General features: G+C 38.9%; 1 long non-coding RNA gene across 1 annotated transcript; it reads right to left on the bottom strand.

Moving 5' to 3' along the window:
* Positions 1–2337: 2337 nt before the first annotated feature.
* Positions 2338–4087, bottom strand: LOC129355663 (uncharacterized). The gene is made up of 3 exons (XR_008605298.1): positions 2956–4087; positions 2659–2749; positions 2338–2571 (listed from the first exon to the last, which is right to left on the bottom strand). It is a non-coding gene; the product is annotated as an uncharacterized LOC129355663 (long non-coding RNA).
* Between the last annotated feature and the right edge of the window lie 4500 nt (positions 4088–8587).

Below are 8587 nucleotides of genomic sequence, written 5' to 3'. Positions count from 1 at the left end.
GTTTGTGGGAAATGTCAAAGCGATGCTCTTGGAAATGGAGATGACAAGCAGAAGTGGAGGCTTAGACACACTTTAGTCACTGCAGACTGGAGCGTTTGGACGCCGCCAAAGGACGGCCTCGATAGAGCGGCGTTTTGTGCGCCGATGCCGGCTGGCAGAGCGGCGAGCCAAGCAGGCTGGCGCCGGCCGGGCCGTGGAGCCGTTGTGTGATATCACAGCGAAACAGATTGAGATTAGTCTGCCATGATCCACACAAGAGAAAAGAGGGACGGGAGCTTTCAAAGCTGCTTTTTTATGATTATTCTGCAGCTGAAAATGGGCTGGAAGGGAAGATTTTTATTCCATTTTTTTGTTGCACACAAATAAACTTTGGTTTTGTCCCACTTGAACATAAAGCTCTCTTGAGTGCCGCTTATTCTTATCATTTGTGATATTTTATTTATTTATAGATGATGTAAATCATTAATTTCCAACCTTTAATGGTATTAAAGTGCATAATGTTCTGTTTTAAAATGTATCCCCCCTATGCATGCTAATAAGTTTGTTTCATACTGTATGTAGGGATTTAATAAATAGGATTAGCCTTCATGAATGAGGATGTTCCTCTGTGAACCCTGAGCGGCGGCCGAACATTAAAACGTGAGCGGAATAAAGCTGCAGTTTTAAGTCAGACGGTGATTTTTACAGTGTCCGCAGCATCCAGACAGGAAGCCAATTGTTTATCGCTGCAGGTCTCCTCTGTGTGTGCAGTCAGCGATCTCATTCAGCCATTGTTTAACCTTTACCATTTAAACCACACAATAAATTAACCTAATTAGTCCAGTACAAGTGGAACTCTGGTTTTCACAGCTGCTTTTAAATGGCTAATATCAGAAATACTAGTGATTTCCTAATAAAAGCCTTTTTGTAGTTCAAACAAATATTCCTTCATTTTTTTTCAGTTTTTAACCCTAGAAAATTCTGACATCTGGTAATGGATTCGGACCAGGACCCTCAGAGTCACATAAAGACAGTTACAAAGTCGGCCTTCTAAACCTACGAGAGAAGAAATTAATCATGATTAAAAAAATATTACATTCAGAATATAAAAACAATTAAAAATAAAATAATGGATCAGTTCTTCATTAACAGGTTTTATTGTTTGCTTTTGCTACTCAGATGTAGCAAAAGCTCAGACAAAAATTAGCATCTGCTCTGTTTATGTCACAGAAATCAGAGTCCAATTTAGTCCTTAAAACATTATCGTTGAGTTTATTTAAGTTCATTCAGATTAAAGGATTAATTTATCATATATTTCTGTTGTTTTACAGAAAGAAAATCAGCTCAATTCATTGAACAGCAGCTGCTTTTATTCTGATTATCATTAATTGGTCTAAACTTGCAGCCCGTTTGGACTTCATTGCTATTTTTGTGTGCAAAGGCTAGAAAGTAAAATATAAATTAGCATAAGCATATTAGCTGTTATCGCCAGAAGATGGCTTCAGCTTCTGCTGGGTTGAGCTAAAGGAATGTGTGCAGCTCTATGTAACGCTGAGCTGGGAGGCACAAATCCTGCAATCTACACGGCAGCATCTGTGTTTGGTTTGGACTTGATGTTTTTAACCTCGCGCCTGCAGAAACCTTTAGCCTCCGCTGTGAAAAACAGCTTCCTGGGATGTGTGGCGTTTAAGGAACATGGGGATTTTAACTTTATTTTCGTCCAATTGGCTGAACTTTAAGTTCTCCTCCAACTGTGGCACTTTTAGGGGTGAAAATGTATTGTGTTGTTCCGCAAGGCTCAGTCCTAGGCCCACTGTAGTTTTCATTTCACATTATTCTGCCCTGTCATCATGTTTCCTGTCTTATCTATGCTGATGACATCCAACTGTGTTTCTCTTGAATTTGTAGTTGTTTCCAATACAAGTAAAACTTTTTAAACTATATTTCGCAAATATTAAAAAATAATAATACAATTTTGCAACTTGTTTGTTTCCATTTAAATGAGAAACACAATTAAAATCACATGTAATAATTGTGTTCATTTCACAAGTTATTTAAAAACACCCAGCACTTTTATCCTCCATCTGTTTCCTGTAATCTTCTTGAAAACCAACTTCCAAAACTTTTTATCTGAGAAACAAATACCCGGATTCCTCCTCCCCACAAATTGCCATGTTTGGGTTAAGCAATTTTATTTTTGAAAAATTAAATTGTGCAATTTTATGGTCAATGGAAACAACTAAAGATACCCGGATTTTTCCTACAGCTCAGAAAAACAAAAAGAAAAAGAAGAAGAATTCAAACAAAATGATGAGTTTTTACTGAGATCATCGTTTGTGGGAACAGCAGTACCTTGATAAAAGCGGTGGCCGCATCCTGTGCATCCTGTCCTCACAGCATCTGGGTGTGAGAACAGAGGCTGGTGGTGATCGATGCTCCTTCAGAGGCCTGGGGGCTTCTGGGACTGCGGCGGTGACCTCTGCAGAGGTCGTGGATGAGCAGCTCTGCCTTAAATGACGGAGGATCACGCGCCACGCCTCCTCCGACCTTCACAGCGGAGGTGAAGTGTACATCCGTCTAACTCGTCTTTTCCTGAGGTGGCAGGAAAAGACGAGCATCAAAGGGACGTTTCCTCTCCGTCATGTAAAGGATGAAGGAAGGGAAAACCCAGGAACTGACCAATCAGAGCGGAGGATGTAACCCTGTGATGCTGATCTTTGACCTCTAAACGCACAGACAGCTTTAAAGATAAGATGGTATATTACAGCCGCTGCAGACAGAAAACAGGAAAATCAGCCAAAATAAACTCAGATAGTTATAAATTAATCTCATATTTTCTAGAAAAAGGTGAAAATTTCTGAGTTTGGAAAGTGAAAATTTTGAAGAAAAAAAACTTTGACCTTTTTGACTTTTGGAAATCTGAAATTTCCACAACTTTTTAGAAATTTGTTACGAATTTATAGCTCTGTGTCCTACCTCTCTTCCTTCCTTCTGTCCTCGCCTCCATGGTGTCCCAACTCCTTCCTTCCTCTTGTTCTCTCCTTCACTGTGTCCTAACTTCATCTGTTCCTTGCATCCTTCTTTTTGACTGTTTCCTTCTCTCCATCCTTTATTTCTTACCTCAGTTCTCATCCTTATTGTGTCCTAATTCTCTTCCTTCCCTCATTCCTCCCTTTGCATCCTTACTCCCTCCTTTTGTTTTGTCCCTTTCCTTCTTTGTGTCCTACCTTCCTTACCTCTGGAAAGAAGGTAAGGAATTTGTGTCCTAATTGTTTTTCCTTCCATCCTTATTTCCCTTCCTTCATTTTGTCCCTCCTCTGTATCCTTCCTCCTTTTCTTCATTTCCTCTGTTCTCTCCCTTTTCTGTGTCCTTCTTTCCTTGATTTTCCTCCTTCCTTCCTTGTGTCCTAATTCTCTTCTTTGTCTTTCCTTCCTTCACTCTGTTTTTTATTTTTGTGGTCCTTTCCTTGTTTTTTCTTCCTTCATTGTATCCTAATTCTCTCCTCGCTCCCTTCCTTCCTTACCTCTGTTCTGACCCTCATTGTGTCCTAATTCTCTTCCTTCTTTCCTTTCCTCCTCCCTGTTTGGATCTGATTGGTTGAATTGTTCTCCTCCACCAGCTGTTTCCTCATCACATCCACTCATCTCTCCCTCTGACATCATCATCCCTCCATTCCTCCTCCCTCTCTCATTGACAGAAACTCTTCTCCTCCTCCCTGCAGGCGTCCCCTCCCCGTCCCGCTTCATTCACAGCGCAGTGCCGAGGATGACTCATCCTACGGTGAGGAAGACGTGAGCCGCTCTCAGTCCCTCGTCTGCTCCGTCTTCCAGGCAGCGATCCGTGGCTCGGTTCCGTCGGGCTCGGTTCCGTCGGGCCCGGCGCTGACGGACAGCAGGGCTGAGCGGCCGCGACAAAAAGCGGCGCATGTTCCGTCTGCAGCCGACGGCCGTCCGACAGCAGGAAAACAAAAACACTGACGGGGAATCTGGCCGCATCCAGAGATCCATTTACTGGCAAGAAGGAAGAAAACATTTCCATAAAAAAGTCAGAAAATTTCAACCAAGAAAATACTTTAACGTTGAAAAGTCATATGGCAAAGAAAAATTACAGCCAATTTCACATATTTTGAAGAAAAAACTTCTGAGCTCCAAAGGTTTTTTGATTTTTCTCAGCTCAGAATTTTTTTTTTCTTGAAAATATGTGAAATTGATCAAAACATTTACGAGTTTTCTTGTGTTGATTTATCACTTTTTTCTTGAAATTGGAATTTTCAAAAAAATAAAATTTTTTTTTAAAGTTCTTATTTTCAAATAAATGTTTTCAAGAATAAACTTTTCCAAACTCAAAACATTTTAAATTTCTAGAAAAAACTCTGAAATTCTGAGAATACTCTCACATATTTTCAAAAAACAAAGATATTCTCTGAACTAGAAAAGCTGTAAATTTATGAGAAAAAAACTAAAATATTTTGAGATTAATTCCACAAATCACAAAAAAGAAACTTGGAAATACTTTGAACTCCAAAACTCGTAAAACTGTACAAAAATAACTCTGAATTTTTAGATTAATTTTAGAAATTCAAAAGTAAAGATTTTTCAACTTTTCAAACTCAGAAAAATTTCAAAATTGTAAAAACTTGTATGCTCCAATTCTAATTCAAGATATGTTTTTGTTTTCTACAGACTGACGTCTAAAACTAATCGAAACACATCTAGGAAATGCATCTCCCTTGCATGATGCTGCCACCGCCGTGTTCTAAGTGTTAGTTTTCTGGAACAAGTATCAAGTCTGTTGATAAACATCTGAAACCCTCAAAAATCACAATATTCATAGTGATATTTTTTTTTATGGGGAGCAAAGTAAAGGGGAATGGATAAACTTTTGAGAAAATCTTTGCCCTACTTTGCAGATTTCTCTGATCAGCTCATCTCTCCGTCCTCCCATCTTGTTGCTCCAACACAGGCGGGAAAAAGCTGCTCATAAAAATGGATCACCTGCCTTTTTAAATCTTATCTGAAATGCATTTCCTGGGGCCCAGATATCGGCTCTGCAGGAGAGACTCGTAATGAACAGACGGAGCCAGTGCACCGATTAAATACAGAAACTATCTGCACAGACATAAATGGTCGTCATGTGAAGGCCAGGACTTTCTTCTACAATATTTTCCTTTTCGATTTAATTTCATTACCTGCAAAATAAATTCAGATAAAACAGATTATTCAATACATTAGTTAAGCGTCTGTTTTCAATGATAATAATAATAATAAAATATGCTGGAGGAAGTTTGCAGAACGACAGAGCAGCAGGGAGGATGAGAGGAAGAAATGGGGAGATTTTGAAATAATTTCGCAGAGCAAACAAACATAGCGATTATCAGCTGTTCCATTAAACTAAGTGCAGGAATAAATTCATCTTCTCTGCTGGAGGATCGCTCATTTTCTGCCCCCCCACAGAGAGGGAGGCAGGAGGAAAACGACGGAGTGAAGTGGATGTCGGCAGGTTAGTGTGGAGGAAGAGAAGACGCCTTGACAAGCCTGCGGTGGGAAAAATGGACAAACAACGGAGGCGTCCGCCATTTTTAATGAGGCGTTGAAACTATGGGTGCAAAACGATGAAATAGAAACATTTTAATTAGACAACATCTGGAGTTTTAAGAGACACTCGAGTGTACGAGCGATTCCCCGTCCAGATGGATTCTCATAAGGAATATTAATTCATTAATTTCCTTGACCTGCGTGAGCCTCACATCTCAGAAAAATGGAGACAGAAAATGGAGGTTTTGTTCCCCTGGTAAGGCACAGACCCTACCAGAGGCTGGGAAGGTCAGAATTTATTTTTTATTTTGAGAAACTTATTTCGATTCACATTAAAAAACATTGACAGAAACAAGAGACGCACAAACCTAAACTCACTCATATGTTCGGCCAATTTAGAGACTAATAAGCTGCCAGGTGACAAAGAATTGCACAAACTGAAATTACGAGAATAAATTTGCTTCGCGGAAACACGGCAAATGTAAAAAAAACAAACAAAAACATTTTTTGATGAAAAGTTTTTCAGTGTATTGAAATTAGTGAAATGGAAAAACTGTTTTGCATCACAGGACTCACATAATCAACAACCGGATGTTACCACTGGCAGAAACGACAAGACGACAGGAAGTGATAGGAGTATGACGGCATTGAGTGTTTTTAATGACTTATCATGTGAACAAACATGTAATTTTTAATTGTGTTTCTTATTTAAATGAGCCACTGCTCTTATGAAATTGTCAAATGTGTCAAAACGTAGCGATAAATATGTACATATAATATCGGTAAATGTCAGTTTTCGGCCTTGAAAGCAATATTAATATCAGCTATCAGCTCAAATTTAGATATTGGTGCATCCCTAAAATACATTGAAAACTGAGATTTTAAGACATGTTGCAAAAAAATGTGAAAAAGCATGCAGGTGTTTTTTCTTAAAGAGACAGTAAACATTTTCTGCCCTCTTCCAGCTCGGCCTGTCAGATGATAAAGCGACAGAAACATCTTTATGTTCTGTTACAGTCTAGTTTGCTCAAGTAATTTCACTTCAAAGATAGCGAGGCCTTGACCAATTTCCCCGCTCGTCTCAGATTCCCCTTCTTGACGAAAGTAATTACATGCAGATTTAATTAATGTGGGAACAGGAAGGGAGGAGCGGGCGGCTCTTTGAACTGCATGTTCAGAAGAAGAGAAAGAGCGAGAGATTAGTGAATGAAGTGCCGTACTTTAGATGGTGGATGTAAACCTGAGCTGGGGTTAATAATCTGCAAAGTGACGGCCGCCTCCGACTGAGTTTAACATTTCCTCCTCTGCATCCTTCATCCTGCCTGCTTTCCTCTGGTTTTCTGGGAGACGGTGGGAGGAGAAAACCGCATAAAAACTCAGACAGTGACAGACAAGTAGGGAGGGAGAGCTGCATCAGCAGCAGCAGCTGCCTGTGGAGGGAAATCAGAACGTCGGGTAATTCAGGAGACGAGGAGCAAAAGGGAACCGGAGGGGAACGGGAGGGGAACAGGAAGGGAACAAACATTAAAACCAAACAAAAACATGTTCCTGACTCAACTTGCCCAGGAAGAGACTCATTTTACCGCAGATTTTACTGAATGTTTCAATAAAACTATGACTGTGTGACCATTTAGTTATGTATGAATAACAAATATTATAAATAATACATACGTATGAATATATGTATTTAAATAGAATATAAATCATATTAAATAAATATAATGTATTATTTTCAGAATATTTATTTATTGTTTCTACATATTCGTAAGAAATATTTCTGATTTAAATATCCAGAATTGAGTATTTATATATATTGACTTTTTCTTAACATTCCAGTTGTTCCAGTGTATTTTCTACTTTCTATGTTTTTATATTAATTGAGATATACTTATTTATTTCTTTATTTGACGTGCCTTCAGAATTTGCAAGTAACTTTACAGCAAAATATTTTAGCCTGTATTTCTTTTTCATTAATAAATAAATTACTTATTTAAATAAATATTCATTTAAATACTGATATATTACATAAATATTAGAATATTTGGAGCAATACGTATTTAATTAAAGACAAATACTGGTTCTTGGCACATTATTTCACTTATATCCAGACATTTTCTCATGTTATAAGTGAAATAAATGCCAGTGGAAACAGGAAAAGGAGTGAAAAACGCTGAAGGTTTTAATTCAGAGCTACAAAAACCTCCGGCTATAAAATCAATGGGAACAGAAACAATTTTGGCAGCTTTGCTGCTCCTTATATTCCAATCTTTGGAGGTCAGTCTAAAAACTTCCTCCGGAAAAGACGGATTAGTTTTAGCTCAGCGTGCACGACTGTCGAAAATGTGATCCAGCTTTTTTTTTCTTTTTTTTTTACTATTATTTAATTAATTGCAACAAATCAAAGCTGGAGCAAAAGGTTTGCCACCATGTTGGCAGAAGTGGAGGCTGAGGAGGCCAAAGCCCTGGAAGAGAGCAGAGCTTTGAGAAAACCTGGAGGAACAGATGATTTATCCAACCCACTTTCAATTATTCGAATTTGTTTTCGAATTTCACGACTAGCCCCGACTCGGGTCTCACAGAAACGGGTCGGTACTTTCAAGGTGATGAGACTCACTCTGCGTCCAAACAGCAGAGGCGCACGCTGGGCTCCCTCTCCTGCTTAGTCCTCCTGTCTCGCTCCCTGCAGGCGGCGACACGCGACGCAGTAATGGAGATTAATGCTCCCTGAACGCAGAAACAAAGAAAGAAGAAGACGCCGAGACGAACAGAAAGGACAGCGGACAAGATGGCCGCTGCAGAAAGACGGGAAGTTACGCTTCAGTTTGGGGAAAACAAGAAATCACTGTTTTTATTCAAGCATGTTTCTGCAGGGTGACGCAGTATTAGGGACAAACCAAGAAAATAAAAACATGAACATACTTTGAACTGTATGTTCAAAGTATGTTCATACTTTGTTCATATGTTCATAAAAACATGAACATATGAGAGTGAAGTTATAGTATTATGAGAATAATTATCATTTTACGAGAAGCTTAAACAATATTATATTTGGACTATTCTCATTCTAATTTGG

The sequence above is a fragment of the Poeciliopsis prolifica genome, unplaced genomic scaffold, assembly GCF_027474105.1.
Source record: "Poeciliopsis prolifica strain line A6 unplaced genomic scaffold, Auburn_PproV2 SCAFFOLD140, whole genome shotgun sequence".
In the NCBI taxonomy this organism is placed as follows: domain Eukaryota; kingdom Metazoa; phylum Chordata; class Actinopteri; order Cyprinodontiformes; family Poeciliidae; genus Poeciliopsis; species Poeciliopsis prolifica.
This window is presented reverse-complemented; position numbering and strand designations above follow the sequence as displayed.